Below are 24,403 nucleotides of genomic sequence, written 5' to 3'. Positions count from 1 at the left end.
GCGGAAGCACGTTCGGGTCCTAGCTTCCGCCTTTTTTGTTTGACGGGTTTAAACGTTGGATCGATATTCAGCTCGTGACACGTTATGTTAATGTCGATCCCTGGCATATCTTCCGCAGCCCATGCGAAAGTATTGACATTCTTTTTAAGACAGGTTACGAGTTCTGTTCTCAAAGGCTCACGGAGATTGACTCCTATCTCGACGAAGCATTCCTGACAGATTGTTACCACGGGTTCGCAAGATGGCTCACGTTTTTCATCCAGGGCCGCGATGTTACGAGATTGCCAAAATAGTTCCTCTGAATCCTGACTTCGCGTATCTTCGTTGGAGATATTTTTCTCCACTTTTCTAGGAGTGATCTCGAGGACCGGTCTTTTTCGTTTTAGTTCTGCGGCGAAACACACCTGTGATACTCTCGGATTTCCCCATATTACCTCGACTCCGTTAGGGATTGGGAACTTGAGGCAAAGATGGTACGTTGATGGGATAGCACGCATGGCGTTCAACCACGACGTTCCCATGATAACGTTGTAAGATGCGGGACGGTCAACGACTAAAAACTCTGTGACTTTCATCACGGTTCCGGCTCTGACTGTGAGATTAGGGTGTTTCGAGACTTCGGATTGATCGATCCCCATTTTTTTGAGAGTATCTTTGAAGATGATATCGGCCGAACTTTCGGTGTCGATTAGCACCCTAGCGACGTCGATATCCTGAATCGTCAGCTCGATAACAAGGAGATCGTTTCGAGGTTTGGCTCGATCGACCGTTGCTCCCCCCTTGAAAGAGATGACGTTCACGCACGTCGAGTCTTGCATATCGTTCCTGATCGTTGAGTGGATTTTGCGGGTTAGATTGATCCGTACCCCCCCCCCTCCTTCTAGCGCCATCTGTGGGAACCGAAATTCGCACTGTCGAATTCCGTTTAAATAAGTAAACTAGGAAAACCCTAATTTCCCAGAGGTCTCGGATATCTGCTAATTCCACACGTCAAGCAATCAGAACACGAGAATAACAATGATAAAGTATGAGAAATCGAAAAGAGAGCAAAGTAGATCTTATTCCGAATTCGCGTTTGAGCGTTACAACAAGGTAAGTGCCTGGGCTACGAGAGCTCTCGGCGAGATTCCAAGTTCTAAAACCCTAATACTGCAATAACCTAATTGAGTCGCAGCTCGAATAACAAAAACAGAAATATGCCTAAATTGCTCTAAGTGCTAAGTTCGCTCTGAAAAGTTCTGTCTCACATGCCTCTCGCCTAGGACTCCTTATATACTCGCTCCAAGGTCGGTATACGCTTTTACTCTTCTACCTTAAGCCGTCATAGCATAAAATGGAGATATTCCATTTTTTTCGATCTTCGTGTTTATCCTCAAATTTCCGTATTTATCAGCGGAAACTTGACATTTATCCTTCCTTGCGCGCCAAGCGTAAACCGTGCTACGGTTTACGGGCTTTTGGTTAAGAAGTCGTAGGATGGGCCTCGAGTCGTGTTTTAGGTCCCTTTGGGCCGTCTTCTGATTCGAAGCGTTTACTGTGATTTCTTTTGATAAAGAACGAACTTTCCACGGTTTTAATTCGCAAAGTTTGATCGATGATTTAGAATAGCGGAAAACATGAACCGAGTTCGCTACGGTCTTCGGGAGATAGCATTGAAGGATAGACAAGAATGCATGGACTGATGTCATATCGGCGTTTCGGAGGAGCTCGGTCGCTACGTAGCGACGGAGCGGGATGAACGCTCGGTCGCTACGTAGCGACCGAGCTTTGGCTCGAGGTCGGTCGTTACGTAGCGATCGAGCTTTGGCTCGAACTCGGTCGCTACGTAGCGACTGAGCATGGCGCGTTTAGTCGCTGCGTAACTACCTTTTTCGAGCTCTCGTCGGACGTCTCGTTTTTCCTCCGCAAAGCTTTTCGTAAGAAAGAATATATTTCGAAAAAGTATTTATCGGAGAAATTCTCATTTTCTTCCTCGGAAGTTTTGAATGTTAACTTCGTCGCAACCATTTTTGACCCCAACAACAGTGGATGGTGAAATTTACAAATGGAGATTCTCCGGACCACTTATGACGTGCCTAGAAGGAGAAAAAGCAAGAAAAGTAAAGGAGGAAGTACATTCTGGTTCCTGCAGCAACCATTCCGGCGGAAGATCGCTAGCTGTGAAAATAAAACGCCATGGGTACTACTGGCCAACGATGATCGGAGATTGCGAGAAGTTCGCGTGAAAATGCGAAAAATGCCAGAGGCATGCTCCAACCATCGGACAACCAGCCGAGGTTCTTTCCTCCATCACATCGTCCTACCCCTTTATGCGCTGGGCCAAGGATATTGTCGGACCTCTTCATAATTCAAAGCAAAAGCGTTTCCTTCAAGTCCTCACCAATGTTTTCTCGAAATGGGTAGAGGCAGACTCGTACGCAAGTATAAAAGATGTTCAAGTCGAAAATTTTGTATGGAAAAACATCATATGTAGGCATGGAGTTCCTTACGAGATCGTAACCGATAACGGGTCTCAGTTTATCTCCACCCGGTTCCAGGCATTCTGCGAAAAATGGAAGATAGGACTCAACAAGTCAACTCCCAGATATCCGCACTGACACAGACAAGCTGAAACAATCAATAAGACCATTCTCGACGGACTGAAGAAACGCTTAGAGGCCAAAAAAGGCTGGTGGGCCGACAAACTCGAGGGAGTCCTCTGGTTTCACCGTACCACCCCAAGGCGAGCAACGGGAGAAACCCCTTTCGCTCTAGTGTACGGTATGGAATACATGATTCCCACAGAAGTAGAGTTGCCCGGTGTTCGAAGAAGGTTACTACCCAAACGAGAGGAACTCAACGACGCCATGCTCTTGGATGATCTCGATCTCATTAACGAGCGCCGAGATCGAGCGCTCATCCGAATCCAAAATTACCAACACGCCGCCGCAAAGTACTATAATTCCTACGTAAGGAATCGTAGATTTAATCAAGGAGATCTGGTCCTTCGCAAAGTCTTCCAAAACACCGCTGAGCGAAATGCGGGAAAATTTGGAGCATACTGGGAAGGACCCAATAAAATCGAAAAGGTCGTCCGACCGGGCTCCTACGAAATAGCCAACATGCAAGGCGTAAATATTCCTAGGACCTGGAACGCGATGCATCTCAAAAAATACTATCACTGAACAAACCAACTCGCAATCACCGAACTACGAGACGGCTTGATCTCCATAAGGAGTACGTAGGCAGTTTGTCAAAAGACAAATTCAGCTGTCCCCCCTAGTTAAAAAGGGGGGGGGGAGTGGATACATATACTCGTATACTCTCAAATTCCAAAACATCTGACCACGCCCTTGATGTTTTCAACACATCTTAACCAAGCGAATTATTTACTCGCAAATCACTCAGCCGTTAGGGAGAAGCAACCTTTAGCATCGCGAGACGTCGCAAGAGATGCCTCAAGAGTTATTTCTTCCGAACGACGAAAACGGAACCTCCGTAAAAAAAAATATATATATACAAGTACACGTCAACACATATTTTGCGCAAAAACTCAAAATGGTGGCATCTGTCGCCAAGTCCGATGCTGACCACATCGAACTCACAAACGTCCTAAACAGACATAGTCATCTCGCAAAGATGACTCTCGTACATCCGACACAAGGATAATAGCGCTATAAAAGAAACCCAAAATTTTGGTCCAGCACTTCCGGTTGGCTTAAAAATTGTCTCCGGAGAGATGCTCGATTCATATCAAACGAGTCTTGTAAGCCGAGATCCTATCGCGGACTTTAAATCGATACGAATCAGGTTAAAATCGCGATAGATAAATCGATACCTGGCTAGTCACCGCATAAATCTTAAAACCGAAAGTAAACCTAGGTCTTGCCCTAAACCCAGCGCACTGGTCTCTAACATCTCAAGGCATGATATCAAAAAGATACGAGATCCCAACACCATGCCTCTATATTTATATTCAACATCTTCAGATATCCCGCGAAGCCTATATCTCGCGGAAGAACTCTCGAAACAGATCTCGAATGAAACATTTCTCAATCAAAGAAGGATATGAGACGACAACTCATCACCTTCCTTCCCCACTATACACTAACTCATAAAAAAAAGAGAGTACCACTTAATTATCTCATCATAAAAAGCCGCAGAGCGGCAGGGATTCAAAGCCACACACGGCCAGTCCCGAAACATGAAATAAGGCCATTTAAGGCCGAAACATAAAAACATAAAAAACAAATCTCTCGCAAGAGATCTAACCCAAGTCATCCTCAGAACTCACGCCCCCTCTTCACACGTCGCTTCATCCAAGCCTGGAGCCGCGTCACCTCCGTTTTCTCCAACCATCGGGTATTTCCCCTTTGGGTCTTCTGAACACGTCGAAAGGAAGCACGCAGATTTCAGGTCAGCTAGGATTAGATCGAAATCTCCATCCACTGCCGCCATATCTCCCTTACAGCCGGACAGTCGGGCCTCTTCAGCCTCCAAGGTCGGGGGAGCCTCACTTTGGAACGACTGAACCACGGCCATCCCACCCTCAATCGTCGCCAAAGCTATGTCCCTGCTCCGGATACACTAGAGGGAACCCAGAGAAGCAGAAATCTTCGCCAAGCGAGCCTGAAACTCTTAGCGAAGAGCATCCGTGGCCTCTTGGATCCCGCAGCTCGCTAGTCCTGCATCACCCTCGATCTGACGCTGGAGCCGATGCACCTCCCAAGATTTGGCCTTCCTGACCTTCTTCTCCTTGAACAATGAACTCTCCGTCTTCCCGAGGTCCCTCTCGAGCTCCCCCATCGCGACCTCGAGCTACGACACTTTCGAGGAATGAGAATCCTTGACAGCTGTCAGCATGGCTTCGGTTTCAGACCATCTACCCTTCAGCTCCACCAACTCCCCGGCAAGACGACTGGTCTCAGAACTTCACTCGCTGATCATCCCATCGATCAATGACATGAACTACGAACGAGAAAAAGTTAAAACTAGGTCCGAGAGAGAATGTATATGAAACGATCAAGAAATCAAGTGAGGGACAAACCTTTCCGCATAGTCCCGATGCTACGCTCGAGCCCCCTTGCTGCGAAGATTCCCCGTCACCGCTCTTGGTAAGCTTCCTCTTCCGGCCCTTAGGCTGGGCAACCGGAACAGCACTAGGAGCACGCAACGCTAGAACCATCTCTTTCCTGGCCGGAGGAGGAGGCATAGAGTCAGCAGCCCTCTCCTTATCCTCGACAAGGATCGGAGTCGTGGACGATCCGGCAGGTAGAGCTTGAGCATCTGGAATCCCTGAGCCTGTAAGAGTTCTTACGTCTTGCGGAACCACGACCTCGGTCCCGTGACCCGAGGCAACGGCCAGTGCAGAAGAAGACGGGAACTCGGTGGCAGCTTGAACCAGTCCCTTCTCGGCTTGGCGACGAACTAGTCTCTCTCAGAAGGAGAGATGACCATCAACACGCGCCGGCGCTCCGGCGCTTCAGCCGAAGAAGTCGGAATCGGAGCCGGAGGAAGACATGTTGAAAGCAAAAGTTTTGGAGCTAGAGAGGTTTTTGAAGGTTTGAAGAAGGGAAGGTGTGAAGAAAATGAATGACAAGAGCTCATTACTTATAGAAGTATGGTTTCGGAATTTATATCTTTAATACATATACTTTCTCGATGATTTTTCTTCCGCGGAGTTTAAAATATAAACTTCGTCAATTACGCCAAACTTTGCCAAAATCGTCAAACTGCGCGCTAGAGTCTCGACTCTAACGAGCTGGGGGGCTAACTGTTGAGGTCATAAACAGTTACGAGAAAATTAACATTCAAAACGTCCAAGGAAGAAGATGAGAACTTTCTCCGATAAATACTTTTTCAAAATAGATTTTTTCTTACGAAAACCTTTGCGGAGGAAACATGAGACATCGGAGGAGAGTTTGAAAAAGGTCGTTACGCAGCGACTGAACGCGCCACGCTCGGTCGCTACGTCCATCCCGCTTGGTCGCTACGTAGCGACCGAGATCTTCCGAAACGTCGATACGACACCAGTCCATGCATTCTCGTCTATCCTTCGATGTTATCTCCCAAAGACCATAGCAAACTCAGTTCATGTTTTCTGCCATTCTAAGTCATCCATCAAACTTTGCGGTAAAAACCGCGGAAAGTTCGTTCTTTATCAAAAGAAGTCGTAATAAATGTTTCGAGTCGGAAGACGGCCCAAAGGGACCTAAGACACGACTCGAGGCCCATCTTACGATTTCTTAACCAAAAGCCCGTAAACCATAAGACGGTTTACCCTTGGCGCGCAAGGAAGGATAAATGTCAAGTTTCCGCGGATAAATACAAAATTTTGAAGATAATTACGAAGACTGGAAATAATGGAATATCTCCATTTTATGCTGTGACAGGTTAGGGGCAGAAGAGTAAAAGCGTAAACCGACCTTGGAGCGAGTATATTAGGAGTCCTAGGCGAGAGGCATGAGAGAGAACTTTTGACAGAAAACTTAGCACTTAGAGCAATTAGGCAACTTTCCATTTTTTCGTTATTTCGAGCTGCGAGGTTTAGCCGTCTTAGGGTTGTTAGAACTAGGAATCTCGCCGACAACTCTCTGGCCTAGGCTTATACCTTGTTGTAAACGCTCATTCGCTAATTCAGAATAAGACTTCTCTTTGCTCTCTATTTACGATTTCTTAAACTTTATCGTTGTTATCTCGTGTTTTGATTGCTTAGCGTGTGGCATTAGCAGATATCCGGGACCTCTGGGAAACTAGGGTTCTCCTACTTTCCAGTTGTCTAGTATGACAGATTAGGGTCAGGACTGGATGGTCAAGAATGCTTGACTCATGCAGATTCCTAGGTTCAATATTCTAGGTATCTAATCTGAAACAAGCATTAAGAACAATCAATCAATGAATACCACAACTTAGACATCTATAGTTGGGGATAATCCCTCTAACCTATTAGGACCCTGAATCTAACAAGTAAACTACTCAGACAAAGCTAAGCAATTCATGACACAAAATATAAATAAAAACTGCATAGAATAGAATAGATGAATCAATAGAGTTCCAATCACAAATCTCTCATGATCTTCTCTCCTAAAACTCTCTGCTTAAAAATAAAAATACAAAGGTGGCTAAAAGCTATCCTGCCTCCTAACACTTAGGCAAGTATATATCTATTAGGTTAAAAACTCGTCAGGGGTAATCTTGTAATTTGGTGAAGTCTTGGGTTTAAAGTCAGCTGGAACCAAGTCGTGTTACGCGTCTCGACATCGAGCGATGGTACAGGATGTACATCAATCGATCTTAATCTTCCATCGTTGAGGCTTCTCTTCTGCATCGATCGATGACACTGGATGTGCATCGATCGATTGTGTCTTCTTCATATCGACCTCTAATGGTCAGCTTGGATGAATACTCATTTAAGCTCTTAAATGCTCTATAATCATCACTGTACTCCAAGATACTCCTGAACCTGAAAACATACCTAATAGGATAGAATATATAGTATACAGATAGTAAAAAACGTATATACCATGGGTGAAAATGGGTCAAATCCATGGTATATCAGCTCCCCCAGACTTACCCTTTTGCTTGTCCTCAGGCAAAATAAACAGGCAGTCTCTCTGAAAGAGGTTTGAAAACAGCAGGGACATATAGATATAAAACATAGAAATCATCACCTCTACAATTTCGCAAACCACATCTAAAGTCCTAATCACAAAAGCACATTATGCAAAATCCTAGCTTAGCAACCAAGTTCAACTAGTCTACAACTTAGCAAATCCTGTTTGACATTCCCCTCTACCAACCTCATTTCTTAGCATAAATAAAAAAGTGCATGCTTTACCTTGGGAATATCGATCACATGATGCAAGGATTTCAGACAAGTATCTGGAACTGCAGGTAAAAGTTAGTTCCGAATTTCTCTCTTGAGTCAAAGTCTGCTTCCATTGCAGGATCAGTGACCCAGATTGGACAGACATCCATGAATCAAGTCTTATTGGTGGTTGCCACCAAGCCCTGTTCACTTCTTTTTGACCTATATCCAAGAATTCTTTGTGAAGCGAGCCTTGAAGATTGCCGCCTCCAAGTCCCGTTTGAATTCTTTATTTGAAATCTTTATGAAGCAAGCCTTAATGGTTGTAGCCTCCAAGTCCTGTTCAGATTCCACCTAATTAAATCCTAAGTCCTATTTAAATAATAATAATTTAAAAAAATATATAAATTAGTAACTAATACTAACTACTCTAGGGTCGAAGTAGGGAGAGAAAATTGTGATAAATAAATCTACATAAGGCTTTACCTTCCAGACTTGTCCGAAGAATCCGATCTCATGTATACCAAGCCCCAAGACAAGCGGTTATGTTAGGTTTAGTATTGGAGGTCAGCTTTGGTTCCTTCAAACAATCTAGGCAAGTGTGTATAGTTGACAGGTTGATCCACTTTAGCATCTTAGTACTATCTGCAGTCAGTAAATCTAGAATGGTGCTAAAGAGTGGTTAGACATTCAAGTAATAAAATCATAGCCCCTTTCACATAGCTAAGCATAATTTATAAAAATTCTTTTTATAAGAATCATAATAAATCATATCAGTAAATCTCCCCCCAGACTTAAATTACACTGTCCCAGTGTAACACAGTCGGAGATATGGTGGAAATAAATCATAAGTACAAATGTAACAAGTTAGGAAGATAAACCTGACCGAAGTGGGAATCGATCGATGTGCATAGGTATGCATCGATTTTCGTGTGTGTGTGTGTCGATCGATGTCGACGTCTCGTCCACGGTCGATATGTTGGTAATCATCATGCTTGGGTCTTGCAATAAATCTGAAAGAATAAAAACAAAAATAAATACCAATAACTAAGAAAACAAATTAAAACTACCTAATAGTTGGTTGCCTCCCACTTAGTGCTTTGTTATAGTCACTAAGCGTGACTTTGGAGGTATGTGGCTAGTTGGTGGAATAACAGCTACTTGTTGGGAAACAACATGCACCTCATCTGTGCATATTCTGGACCAAGCTGCAATGAAACTTCTTGTGGCCTCATCATTTCTTGTCCATCTCTCATCCATCTTTTGTACTGCATTTGAGATGTTCTGTAGCCTTTCTAGGATGTCTTCAATTCTGAACTGATACCAGCTTATCTTGATGTAGGCGTATTCTGATAGCTCGTTCAGTTGCTCCTGCATTGCCTCCATGTGGTTTTGTATCAGCTGCTCGTCGTCTGGTATTGACGTGGTATCGATCGATGCGACCAGGTGTCTATCGATCGTTGCTGGTGTAGAACTGTCGATCTATTTGGAATGTGCTCCGTCGATCGATGCTGATATCTGGTGTTGAGATGCGAGTTGCCTTTGAATGGCTTTGACTTCCTTCAATAGCCATTCTGCCTGGCTACCTAGTCCACTGATTTTGACGTCGAATGGAAAGTAGATGTCATCACACCGCTTTTCAAGTTGGTCCTCCAAGGTGTCTATAGCTCTGTAAAGCATTGATGTGATCTGATCAACTGCGTCTGCTAGGGAAGATGTTTTGTAGGTTTCTTGCCGTCGAGCGATGTCCTGCGGAACCTATCGATCGATGATGAACCTTCTTCCTGAAAATCATGTTGATCATTAAGCTTACCAATGTCCTTCTGGACATTCATCATCTGTGTAGACAAGGTGTCCAAGTAGCGCATGATAGGTGAGGTGAAACGGTCGTGCATATCCTCATATGATTTCAACCTATCCTCCATTGATGTGAACCTTGTGACGATCGATGTGATGTTGCAGATATCGATCGATGTGTCTTGTTGTGGATCATTCATGCGAATGGTGTTCTTGATGTAGCAGATCAATTCTCGTGCTTAGCCAGTCCATGTTGTTGTTGAGAGGGTTGTAAACGTCGTTAATCCTCGTGTTGATGTATGCGATCTCCCACTCATCCTTCTTCTCTGCCAAACTTTCCGATTCTGCAGGAATCTGGGATGTCTGTGGCTTGGCGTCGATCGATGTTGCTTTGTTGGCGTCGATCGATGTTGATGTCGTAGGTTCTTTCTCAAGGTTGTGCTGCATACTCTCAATCTCAGTCCTGAGCTCTGCCATACATCTGAAAAGCTGATTTTAACCTCTGTCCAAAGGCTGATAAGTGTCATCTACCAATGTCTTGAGTTCATCTCCAAGCTTTTCCTGAGTTCCACAAATACCACTCACCATCTCATTGATCTCATCCTTGGTGTAGATCTCTGGTGCCAGTGTTGTAGGTGTGAAGGAAGTGGCATGTTCTGGAAGACATATGTGACCCTCTCCAAATAGGGATGCTCTCTCAAGAATTTTCCTGATGTCATCCTTGGTAACAGGAATCATATCACCAGCTGTGCTCCTTGCATATCTAGACTCGTCTCTGTAGACTCCATATTCGTCTTTCTGTTCCCATATGAACTTTCTGGCTCCATAGCTGTCATAAGCGCGACGTCCACATTCATAACGTCTATCGATCGATGGTGAAGGTGCTTTATCGAGCGACGTTGGTGTTACCCTATCGAACGATGTAGAAGCAACCTCGTCGATGGATGCATGGCTAACAGGTTTTCACGTTTGGTGTGAACCAATTCCTGTTATTATAGCCTCTGGATATTCGTCTGGAACAGTAGGATTGTTGTCTGGGATGCTGCGTTGCTGCGTAACCAAGTTGTCTACTCCATTGGCCAACTGAACAATATATACTATGTCCTCTTTGGATACTTGAAGAATCCTTCCATGCATAGGTCTTGCATGGCCCTCTTAGTCCCTGAAAATACCAAATTCATCAGGCAATCGAAAGTCGTAATCAATACTCATATTCTTAGTAGATAAAGAAAGTTTAGGTTTAGAACGAGAATCGATCGATGTTGGTACTGAGGTATCGATCGATGGTAGACGTTTGTCTGTTGAATTAGGGTTTTTGGATCGAATGCTTCCCCTGGATGTTCCTCCCGAGTGGTGTGTGGGAGCATTCATCTTTTCTGCTTCTGTTTCGTGAGAAGTACTCCTGGATACAAAACTCCTTATATAGGTGTTGGTAAACCTATTTGGAATAGGAATATTCCTTTTTTTCCTTTTCTGAGGTGACGGCTTTAATATCGATCGATGTACCAGATGCGGTATCGATCGATGCAGATGATTCTTTTGCTGGATGAGGGTGGGAATCGACCGATGCTGAGTAGATTTTATCAATCGATGGTGTAGGCGTGTTGTTGAAGGAATGGGTTGAATATCTTTCATCCTGCATAGCAATCTCTGTAGTTCTTTCCTTCGAGTAATCCTCATCATATTACTAAGTAGGATCCTCATGGAATCCACTATCTGCCCAACTGCCTATGGAATAGTCATCTCGTTCGTTCTTCTTGGGTTGTTGAAAGGCAAAGTTTGGATAGTACTGATCTGGTAATGTGGAGTGGTCTACCGGTTGCATCCCGTTGAGCGACGTGGGATAGCGTTCATCGGTCGTCGGTGACTCACTGGAATCGATCGATGTGACAGTGTGAGTGTCGATCGATTCCGAGTACTCAGTTTTGTACTCTGCTCCATAATGGCATGCTGCAATGTAGCCAAGATCATTTCCAAGCTCCACGATTTTGAACTGTTGTCTCACAACTCGAACTAGGTCATAGTGGACGTCTGGATCTATCTGTGCCAGACATAATCTATTGGTGCTCATGTCACATACAGCTCCTACTGTAGCTAGAAAAGCTCTTCCAAGCAGAAGTGAAGAGTTCTAGTTAAGCTTGATGTCCAGGACATGAAAATCTACTGGGACAAGGGTGTTACCAATCTGTACCTCAAGGTCTCTTATGATGCCTCATGAGCTCCTTTCTTAAAGATCCACGAAGGTGAAAGATTCTGATGAGGGCTCTATTTTCAGACCCAGCTGGTCTGCCATAACCTTAGGTAGGATACTGACTGATGTTCCTGTGTCACAAAGTGAATGGGGAAATCCAATATCCTTTACCAGACATGATATTGCAAACTTCCCAAGATCAGTCTTCTTCTTCATTGTGATCCTTAGGTTCATCCTTTCCCGGACATGATGAAACATTCTCCTCATGTCCTCCTCAGTTTCCTTAGTCTACCTGAAGAACATCCACAACCGGTGAGTGAAATAAACTTCATCAAATTGTTTCTCCACTGGTATTCTGAGGACTCTCTTAGTGAAACCATCCATCTCCTTCTCATTAGCTTCCCTCTTAAGGTTCTTAGGAATCTTCTCCTTCTTTTTCCTTAACTCTCTTCCCTAAGTTGCCTCATCAACTTGCATAGGCTCTGGTATAGTGTCCGAAGGGTTGGTTGTAGGTTCTGGTGGGTTTGCAAAAGGTTTAGGTTGTGGTTTGAGTGCGTTGATTCGGTTACTATCATTTGATGGTAATCGCACTCGGTGGGTGAGAGGTGCCCGTCGATCGGTGGGAGAGGAGGGGGGTCGATCGATGTTGGTCTCTCTTTGTCGATCGATGGCTGGCTCATGCGGTCGATCGATTTTGACGTAGAAAGGGGAGGGTGGGTGAGGGTGTTTTTCTGCGAATTCCTCACGAGTCATGATTCGAACTGCACTACACTCCGCAGTCGATTCGGCAGACGACGTCGATCGATGTTTGGAGTAATCCGACGTGCATCCATTGACATCAGTCGACACCAGTGTGATCCGCCGAAGCTCATGGAGCTTTCAACTTCGAAGTCTCCTTCTCCAAGCTTCTCATGCTTCACCACTTGCAAGAAATCATCATCTAGGATGGCATTCACGTGGTGTTTTGCTTTCTCAACTCCTACCTCCTTAGCCAAGGCTTCTTGCCTCTTTACAGTGTCTCCAGTCTGAGCCACTTGCATTTCAAGCTTCCTCACTTGAGTCCCTAAGGTCTCAATTCTTGTGTTCAGACTGTTGTAGGCAGCATCTGGCTTCCCATTGAAGTCCACAGTGAGTTGCTGCTGTCCTTCCAAAACTCTGTTAAGCAGTGCTTCAATCTTGCTTTCCTGAGTATGTGGTGGTTGATTCTGGTAGTATGAGTTTCCATAGCCTCTGCCGTTGTTGCTGAAAGGTTTCTGGAACTATGAACTTTGGTTACTCCTCTGACCATTGCCAAAGTAGTTTCTGTTTCCACCCTGGTTTCAAGATCTCTGAAATCCAGTACCTCGAATTTAGTTCACATCTTCTTCTCCTTCCATGTCTACAGCTACTTCTCCTTCAGCTGAACAGACCTGCTTCCTAAGAAGCTCATGAACCACATCTAACTTTGCTCTAACTTCGTCCATCTGCTCCTTTCCTAAGGATGCAACAGACTTCTTCCTCTTAAAGTCAGTGTTCTTGGTGTTGCTGATGTTTGCTAGATTTTCTATCAGTCTCATAGCCTCCTCCGGATTCCTGGTGTTGAAGTTTCCCTTGCTAGCTGTATCAAGAGCCATCTGATACCTCAAGGCGATACCTCTGAAGAAAGTGCTCAGCAGTTGCACTTCATTCAATCCGTGGTGTCGACAGTCTCGCTGGAAGAACTTGAATCTGATCCATGCATCTTTAAAAGACTCTCCAATCTCCTGCGCAAACGTAGCAATTTTGCTCCTCAAGTCTTCAGCGCGCGCCTCATCAAAGAAGTTTCGCAAGAAAGCATTCTTGATGTCAGTATAGGATTTTAGAGATCCTGTGGGTAGCTGCTTAAGCCAGTGCATCGTTTCTCCAGTCGAAGTATACTTGAAGATGCTCGTGCGGTAACCCAGAGTAGGGTAGCTGCGACACGAGTGTGTAGTACTGAGGGTTCAGCTCAAAATTCTCCTTATGAATCTCTGGAAGGCGAATAGCTGGTCTGTTGGTGTAGTACTCGTCTGGACGATTGTAGTCGGACAGTGCCTTTGGTGAAACAGCCTCTTCTTCAGGTTGAGCAGCTCATGTAGCATCAGCATCATGGATTACATTCCCTTGAGCGTCTAGTTTCTGACTTGTTGCATTACGCAAATGACCATCCTGGTCATACAGGTCACAATTCTCATCCTGTCTGAGAATAACAATCGCAACCATGTTTCGCGACTGAGGATCGATCGATGTACGTGGTGTAGGATCGATCGATGTCGAACGTGGTAGATCGGTCGACGATGAATGTCGGGTGTCGGTCGATGGGTGGGTGCGATAATCAGTCGACGTGAAAGCTGCTGCGTCGAGCGATGTGGAACGTTGACCTTTGCGGATCGTGCGTTCCAAGTGAGCAGGATCTTCTGAGAATAACAGGTGTTTTTCCTTGTTGCTTCTGGTACTGTTGGGCATGCACCTGAAAAGACAAGAAATTTTTTTGTCAAAATGGAGGTAAAGAAAAAGAAAAGAATTAATAACACTAAATATAATGGCGATCAAAGCCCCCCGGCAACGACGTCAAATTTGATACCACTCAAATTACCCTAAGGAGTGAATTACTCTCTCAAATAAGAGGTTCAATTGTAGTACTTAGGGATCGAATACACAAGGAGATAGGGAACCTATTAAATCTAGTAATTTATTTATTCTAAGTGTTTGTTGTTTTATGGTTTAAATGTAAATAGCAATCCTAATTGAGAAAGTCTATTGCTCGACTAACAAGATGATTTGGGGGTGTAAGTTAATGGAAATGTTTTAGATGCATGGTTTCTATTCAGGTGTTGGAGATTATAATCCTATAGATGCCTATCAGTTGTATGATGATATATTAGAGCTCAACCCCTTAGACACAGTGATTAGCGATGGCAATGTTTCACTGGTTAACTAACTAGATCTTGGATCTCAACTGTCGTATATTGATCACAAGAAAGTGTCGATAGATGGTCCTGTAGGGATATTGATCGATACACCTTTCACAAATATTGATCGATTGCCATAAGACAGTATTGATGCTTCTAGTTAAGCCTTAGGCGTATATTTATAATGCTCACTAGCTTTCTAATTCAGCGGTAGCCTTTTTCCAGTTGTCTAGTATGACATATTAGGTTCAGGACTGGATGGTCAAGGATGCTTGACTCATGCAGATTCCTAGATTCAATATTCTAGTTAGCTAATCTAGAACAAGCATTAAGAACAATCAATCAATGAATACCACAACTTAGCAATCTATAGTTGGGGCTAATCCCTCTAACCTATTTGAACCCTGAATCTAACAAGTAAACTACTCATACATAGCTAAGCAATTCATGACACAAAATATAAATAAAAACTGCATATAATAGAATAGATGAATCAATGGAGTTTCAATCACAAATCTCTCTATGATCTTCTCTCCTAAAACTCTCTGCTGAAAATAAGAATACAAAGGTGGCCAAAAGCTCTTTTGCCTCCTAACACTTAGGGAAGTATATATCTATTAGGTTAAAAACTCGTTAGGGTTAATCTTGTAATTTGGTAAAGTCTTGGGTTTAAAGTCGGCTGGAACCAAGTCGTGCTTCCGCGTCTCGACATCGAGTGATGGTACAGGATGTACATCGATCGATCTTAATCTTCAATCGTCGAGGCTTCTCTTCTATATAGATCGACGACACTGGATTTGCATCGATCGATTGTGTCTTCTTCGTATCGACCTCTAATGGTCAGCTCGGATGAATACTCATTTAAGCTCTTAAAAGCTCCATAATCATCACTTTACTTCAAGATACTTCTGAACCTGAAAACATACCTAATAGGATATAATATATGGTATATAGATAGTAAGATACTTATATACCATGGGTGAAAATGGGTCAAATTCATGGTATATCACTTTTATTGATCAAATGCTTGAGAGATCGGCTAACCACCCATATTACTGCTTTTTAGATGGTTATTCAGGTTTTTTTCAGATCCCTATCCATCCAGACGATCAGGAGAAGACGACGTTCACATGCCCATACGGAACGTACGCATACAATAGAATGCCATTTGGCCTGTGCAAAGCGCCAGCAACATTTAAACGCTGCATGATGTCGATCTTTACAGACCTGATTGAAAACATTATGGAGGTTTTCATGGACGATTTCAGTGTCTATGGAAGCTCCTTTAGTGTCTGTTTGTCAAACTTGTGCAGGGTACTCAAAAGGTGTGAGGAGCAACATCTGGTGCTCAATTGGGAGAAGTGCCACTTCATGGTCAGAGATGGGATTGTTCTGGGGCATAAGATCTCCGAGAAAGGCATTGAGGTGGATTAGGCAAAGATCGAGGTGATGATGAGCTTGCACCACCAACAACTGTGAAAGCTATCAGAAGTTTCTTGGGTCACGCAGGGTTTTACAAAAGTTTCATCCAGGATTTCTCAAAAATAGCGAGACCACTCACCATACTGCTCTGCAAGGAGATCAAGTTTGATTTCGACAGTGAGTGCTTAGTTGTGTTCCATACTATCAAAGAAGCTCTGGTCAGCGCACATGTTGTACAACCGCCAGACTGGGATCTCCCCTTTGAAATCATGACTGATGCTAGTGACTTTGCAGTTGGAGTAGTCCTTGGGCAGCGCAAGGATAAGAAACTTCATGTGATGTATTACGCAAGCAAAACCATGGATGAAGCTCAATGCAGATACGCCACGACTAAGAAGGAACTTCTGGCTATTGTTTTTGCATTCGAGAAGTTCAGATCTTACCTGGTGGGATCGAAGGTGATTGTGCACACAGACCATGCTGCTCTTAAGAACTTGCTCACAAAGAAAGATGCAAAACCGAGGATGTTGAGGTGGATTCTTCTTCTCCAAGAATTTGATCTCGAGATAAAAGACAAAAGGGGAGTTGAGAATGGGGTTGCAGACCACTTGTCCAGAATGAAGATTGAGGATGACACAGCTCTTGATGAAGAACACACAGTGGAACACGTCAACGCGATTGGTCTGTGCTACGCGGAACAACCTCTGAGCATGACGTCCGATTGTTCTCGCGTAACAGAACAACCAGTAGCCGCAATACAAAAGAAGTACTCTCACCTCCCTTGGTTTGCTGAGATTGCAAATTTCCTAGCTGCTGAAAAACAACCACTTAAGTTCACTGGAAACGAGAAGAGGAAATTCTTAAGAGAAGTGAGGCATATGTTTGGGATGAACCGTACTTGTACAAACATTGCAAGGATGGCATATTCAGAAGGTGTGTTCCAGAAGCAGATATTCAAGGGATCCTACATCATTGCCATGGTTCTTCTTACGCAGGCCACTTCGCTATGTTCAAAACGGTTTCCAAAATCCTCCAAGCAGGTTTCTGGTGGCCAACTATGTTCAGAGACGCTCACGCTTACATAGCTCGATGCAATACATGCCAGCGACTTGGGAACATCAGCAAAAGGAATGAGATGCCTCATAATTACATTTTAGAAGTTGAGGTGTTCGACTGTTGGGGAGTCGATTTCATGGGACCATTCTCCCCGTCCTTCAAGAATGAGTACATCCTCGTCGCCGTTGACTATGTCTCCATGTGGGTAGAAGCAGTGGTGAGTCCCAGTAATGATGCAAAGTGGTGACTAAGATGTTCAGCTCCATCATCTTTCCGACATTTTGGGTGCCTAGAGTGGTCATTAGCGATGGCGGAACACTCTTCATCAACAAGGCATTTCAGGGCCTGTTGAAGAAGAATGGGGTGAAACACAAGGTGGCAACCGCTTATCATCCCCCAGACGAGTAGACAGGTTGAAGTTTCCAACAGGGAGATCAAGAACATTCTCCATAAAACTGTTAACACCTCGCGCAAGGACTGGTCACTTAAGCTGGACGATGCTCTCTGGGCCTACAGAACAGCCTACAAAACGCCCGCTAGGGATCACCCCCTATCACCTGGTCTACGGTAAGGCTTGTCACCTTCCTGTCGAGCTTGAATACAAGGCTGCATGGGCGGTTAAGTTACTGAATTTCGACATCAAGCCAGCAACTGAGAGGCGTATGATCGAAGTCCATGAGCTGGAAGAGATAAGGCACTTCGCCTGTGAGAGTTCCAAAATTTATAAGGAGAAGACCAAAGCCTACCATGACAAGCGAATCATTTCCAGACGTTTCGAACCAAACGATAAGATCTTGCTTTTCAACTCCAGACTTAGGCTATTCCCAGGCAAACTGAAATCTAGATGGTTCGGACCCTTCACCGTTAAAGAAGTCTGATCTTATGGAGCTGTTGTGTTGCTGGACAGAATGGGAGACAAGTTCGTCGTCAATGGTCAGCGCATAAAGCACTACCTTGCTGACTCCACTATCGCAGAAGGTGAAGAAATTCCCCTAAGCGATCCCCCATCATCCTGATCGGCTGAGCCAAGTCAAGCTAAAGACTTAAACTAAGCGCTTCGTGGGAGGCAACCCACTGGTGAGTGAATATATTGTTTTTATAGTCTATTTTATTTCCTTTCAGATTTGGTTTGCAGGTCAAAAAAAAAACCGAACACTTCAGTCAAAACAACCGACGGACTGTTCTTCTAGTGGAACAACCCATCGCCTGTTCCAGATAAGTGTTCTGGACCCAAAAACAATAATAAAAAAGAGATAACTGATGGAGAGCGGTTAGGGTTTCGCCTTTTAAGGCCCCACCCTTTCACTTTCCCCTTTTTACTCCGCCGTACACTCCTCCCCTCTCTTGCGATTTTGAAGCTATCACCAAAACATAAATTCTCACTCTTTATAAGTGACTTTTGCTTCTAATCCAATTGGATTTTCGAGTTCTCTCTGTTTTTGCAGTCCATTTGCTCTGATATTCAGGGTAAGAGGCTCATCAATCACCATACAATCGCGATTTCGGTTTGAAAAGCTCACCCTTCTAAACAGTTTTGATAGTTCGATTCTTGTTAGAAATAGCTTGGTTCGAACTCCCCTTTTGCTTTTAGGGTTGATTTTAGAAGTTGAACTTTTGTCTCTTAGCCCTAAAGAATCGCGGTTTTGATATACATTGAACATATGAATTGTGATTGTGCAAAGTTGAAATGGTCTGATTTGGCTAGTTGTTGTTCCGGTTTGTTGAAAGCAGGTTGCTTAGAAAGAAAAAGGAATAGTTCCTAAAAGTGGATTAGTTCGATTCCTTTTCTTCTATGCAACCGAGAATGGAACTAATTAAAAAACTTTTATTTGCCTTGCAGATGCCTCCACGCACCAAGCAATCGACTAATAGAACAAGGAAGATGAACAACATGCCGCCACAGCGAGCACAACAACCAATCTCCGCCTCTTACCCATGGTCGCGAGAACAGGAGGACGAGCCAATCAATCTCGATGACCCTATGCTTCTAGATTTCAATTGCGAAGGGTGGGACAAGGAGACAGCTAGTCGGTACAATGCTATCCTCAAGGTCGAGATACTACCTACCCGTTTCTGCCACGCCGAGACTCTCGTGGAGCTCAGTATCGACGAGGATGTGTTTGAGACACTGCAAGCGATGGGGATCGCTCCCCTTTGTTACGCTACGAATGAGCTCTACCCTGATCTTGTCCGCCAAGTGCTCCCCACTGCCACCATCAGCTATGAGGATTGCTCTGCTCCTTCCTACGCCAACTGCTCCTTCTCATTCATGGCTGATGGAGAGTATTGCTCACTCTCCCTCGACAAACTCAACAAAATCTATGAGATCGCAAATGAGCTGAGAGGGGTAGCAGTGGCGAAAAAGTTCGCCCCATCAAACACCTTCTGGGACTTCATCGCGACTGGGAACTTCACACCCGGCAAAGCCTACCAGTCAAAGATAAGCAACCCGGCACTTAGAGTCATTGCAAAGATCATTTCAAACCTCCTGTTCGCCAAGGGTCAGACCTCCAAAGTGACAAATGGGGAGCTGCAAACCCTGTATGCAGGTATTGAGGATGAGATCCACACTTCAGGGTCTGGAATTCCAATCGCGAAGGTAAGGACAAACCCAGGCTTTCAATTCATCACCATGCTTTGCGAGAGGAGGCTATGTCTGATGCACAGTGATATCATTCAAATTACCCTAAAGAGTGTTACTCTCATCAAAAGAGGTTCAGATGTAGTACTTAGGGATCGAATCCACAAAGACTCTAGGATTACTCAACAGACTTAAATAATTAGAATTGAAGATAGACTAAAAGGTTTTTATAGTTTTAAAAGCAAGAAATGATAAATCGAAAACAATAGTGATTCAATAGATTGAATTGAAGTGGTTTCAAGAATGGGAAGACAGCTAGATTCAGGTGATTCTCATGTATGAAATGTATGCACTTAGTTTAGACTAAAGGGTTTGATGGTTTTTGAACTAAACAATGATTCAACTGGATAGGTTGTCTTCGCTAGATCTCGGATCTCAACTGTCGTATTTTGATCTCGAGAGAGTGTCGATCGATGTGACTTGATGTAAATCTACCGATACATCTTTGTAACGATCGACCGACAGAACGATAGTTGCGTCGATCGATGGTTATTCTAGCAAGCTTTGCGAACGGGTTTAACTTGTTCTCTAACCTTCTCAAACCAACTGTCGTTGCGCCTGAGTTAGTTAGATCACGCAAGTGGGTTCAGGTATTGAGGGGAAACGGTTAGTTGGACTCAATTAATCCTAAGGTCTAAAATGAAGGTGATCAATCTCAATTTTAGAATTAAGTTCACAAGCTATGAAAGAACAATCAAAACACCTTTTTAATAGTCATATTAGCAGTACATAATTTTAACCATGGTGAGAAACCTAAATCTAACAATTGGTTTACTCAAACATATTCATGAGAGACAAAGTCATGATGGTGTGAAATAAACTCAAATGAAACATAGAACACAAATAGATAGAGTAATAGAAATAAAGGAGTTCAAGATCTTCTCTGTTTTGCAGTCTCAGATCTATCTCTTCAATCCTAAGCTCTCCTAATGGTAGCCAAAATGCTCCTTTTCCAAACTAGGTCTTTTTGCAAGTGTCTCCTAAAAATGATACAAAACTCTCGTACATATAGCCTAATAGGCGGCTAGGGACTTAAGTTGTAAATAATAGATCTTCTGGGAAATGAAATCTTTTAATTTACGATTTCATCCGTGTGACTGGGCATCGGTCGATGCACATGTATGTTTGTCGATCGATGGTAAGTGATTATCATCGACCGATTTTGCTCTTCAAGCGTCGATCGATGTTCCTTGCGTAAAAGCATTCTAAAATGTCCCAAAAGTATCATTTCCTTCCATCAGGTGAATAAACCTGTATTTGTTTTGAAAAGACTCTAAACATGATTAATACATCATAAAACCTTTATATACCATGTATAAAAACGGGTGGAAATCATGGTATATCAACTCCCCCAGACTTATCTTTTAACTTGTCCTCAAGTCAAACCAACGGACAGTCTCTCTGGAAGAGGGTTGAAAACATCAGGGACTCACAGATTTGAAACATTGAAATTATCACCTCTATAATATTGCATTCCATATCTAAAGTTCCTTCTTACAGATATACATTATGCAATATCCTAGCTTAGCAACCAAAATCATCTAGCCAACAATCTTAACTAAATCATATTATCAATCTCCTCAACCAACCTCATTTCTTAATGTAAAAAGTGTAGGCTTTACCTTGGGAGTATCGATCACAGGATGCAAGGATTTCAGACAAGTATCTGGAAGTGCAGGTAAAAGTTAGTTCCTAATTTCTCTCTCTCTAATTTCTCTCTTGAGTCAAAGTCTGCTTCCATTGCAGGATCAGTGAGCAAGATTGGACAGACTTCCATGAATCAAAACTTAATGGTGGTTGCCACCAAGCTCTGTTCACTTTTTTTTTACCTATTTCCAAGAGTTCTTTGCGAAAGCGAGCCTTGAAGATTGCCGCCTCCAAGTCCCGTTTCGAACTCTTTTATTGGAGTCTTTTATGAATCAAGCCTTAATGGTTTTAGCCACCAAGTCCTGTTCAGATTCATCCTAATTAAACAATAGATCTTATTATTTATTTTATTTTATTTTTTTTCGAAACATAACTAATCTAGGGTCGAAATTAGAGAGAAATATGATATATAATTCTACACAAGGCTTTACCTTCCAGACTTGTCTGAAGAATCCGATCCCATGTATACCAAGCCCCAAGACAAGCAGTGAAGTCAGGTTAATGTTGGAGGTTAGCTTTGGTTCTTTCTAACAAGCTAGCAAGTGTGTATAGTTGACTGGTTGATCCACTTTAGGATTTATAGTATTATCTGCAATCAGTAAATCTAGAATGGTGCTAGAAAGTGGTTAGACATTCAAGTAGAAATCATTAGTTCATAATCCCCTTCTTGACTCAATAAAATTATTTTTGAAATGATCTTTGACAAAAACTCAAGAAAGTGGTGTTAGTAACTACCTCCCCCAGACTTAAATTGGACCGACTCGGTGCAAAGTGCCCAAGGGTAGGTTAAAAGCAAGTTAGATGTTTGAGAATGTTAGAGTGGAAATGAAGTACCTATCCATACTACACATCGATCGATGTAATCCTCTCAATATCGATCGATGTTACTCGCTGAGAATCGGTCGATGTAATCCTCTCCTTATCGATCGATGGCGAAGCACATAAATTTTGTGTGTGCTTGAAGTCAAACTTGAATTTCCTTGCCTAATGTTAGCTCTGTTAGACAACCAAGCATAAGAAATAATAATAAACATCCTCAGAGATAAAATATAAGTTTAAAAACATAAATCCTACAAGTTCAGAAAATAAATAAATAAGTTTATAAAAGGAGGATAAGAGATAGAGATGTGAGGACTAGTTGGTGTCCTCATCAGTCGCCTCATCGTCCTCTGGTGAAGGGTCCCTGCGTGCTGGTGCTGGTGCTGGTGCTGGTGCATGCGCTCCTGTGGCTCTCCTGCTCCGACAAGATACTCTAGCCCAGATGGCCTGAAGAGCGTCCACCACGAACCTCTAAAAGTCGCCCTGGTCGTGCATAGGGATGTCCGGTATGTTGGGGAAGTCGGGGAGAGGCGGTGCATGTGCGTCCTGGGCTCTAGTACGGCGAATGATGGGAGGTCGGCGTGACATGTTCTGGGGGCTGCGGAGGAATGCCTCGTCTGGCATGCATCGAAGCTGCTCCACGCTGTTCCCGAAATCAGTGATCCTCCTATCCGGTAGGGGTAGAAGACGATGCTCATCGCGGATCCTGAAACGGCAGAGTTTCCCTTCCTCGAGGCATAGCGAGTGCACCAAGTGCTGCTTGTCGAGGAAGGCGTGGTCGCGGTCGGCAGAGCGAGGGTCGAGGCGGATGCCGAGGTACTGGAAAATCGGGGTCAGAAGACTCCCAACTGTCTCCTTCTTGTTCTTACCCTTGCTGGTGTAGGATGGTGGATGTAGCGAAGTGCAGAATGGCGGATGTCTGATGGCAAGGAGCCGTAGGAAGTAGCGAAGTGGAGGATGGCGGATGTCTGATAGCACGGCCCTGTTAGTGTCCCCAACTCCTGTGTCGACGAGGTCCCAGAATCCCTCGAGGTGTGGGAAAGGCGGGACCGTGTAGGAGGCGATGCTCTCATCGAAACCATAGATGCGGTAGAGCTCGGTGATAGTGATCCTGTAGCGTTTCCCTCTGGCAAAGAAGGTCAAAGTACCATCTCCCGCTACCCTCGCTGATGAAGTTCTGTAGGTGACCTCGACAGTGGCCATGAACTGGCGGACGAGATCGGGGTAGAGGTCGTAAGAGCGAGAGGGCATGGTACCGAGTCCGAGCTGTGTGATCATGTCCTGAATATCGCCCTCGATCCTGAGCTTCTTTAGGATGCGTCGGTCGAGGAATTTGGTGGGCTCGATAGAGACTCCCAGCCAAGCATTGTAGAAGAGGCTGTCGTAGTCGTCCCAGTTATCGGACAGGGCACGTTGACGGCACTTGTTGCTGTTGATCACTGCCTTAGGATCATCATAGCCCGGGACATCGAATGGTGTGATTTCGGCGCAAGGCCATGGAGGACGCTGTGGGTTGGTGGAGCTGCTAGTCTCGTCGAACCTCCTTTTCGACCTGAGTTCTCTGTTTCGTGAGTTTGTTTCTGAACTGCTCATCTGAAACCAAGAAGAAAAGAAAGTTAGTATTGTCGATAAAAGTAGTATCGATCGATGGGTTGTACGGAACATCGATCGATATTGTCGTGTCGGTACAATTGAACAAGAGAGCATCGGTTGATGCTAACGAGTTCATATCAACCGATGTCAAATCGCGAAACCTGCAACATCACTCAACTCCAAATCGCGTTTATACGAATCAAAAGGCATAGAAATCACAAACCGAACTCTAGATAAGCAATATGAACTACAAAAACATCACTCAATCACACTACATCAGGCGTTCTAGTCCAACTCAAAATGAAAACCCTAATTTTTCGAAAAATTGTAAATTTCGAGTGCATACCTTGAATGCTGATTTCGGGAGTGGATTTAACAGTTTCAGAGTGAAAAATCAAGTGGATTTAGGCGAAAAACGGACGAAATCCGTCAAAAATCGAGAGAGAAAAGGGTTGTTTTTGTTTTCGGTTTCGGTTGTGAATGAGGAAGAGGAAAGGGCCGATATCGAGTGAAATAAGTGATTTAACCATCGATATGCCCGC

Source organism: Brassica napus, chromosome C7 (genome assembly GCF_020379485.1).
Source record: "Brassica napus cultivar Da-Ae chromosome C7, Da-Ae, whole genome shotgun sequence".
Lineage (NCBI taxonomy): Eukaryota > Viridiplantae > Streptophyta > Magnoliopsida > Brassicales > Brassicaceae > Brassica > Brassica napus.
This window is presented reverse-complemented; position numbering follows the sequence as displayed.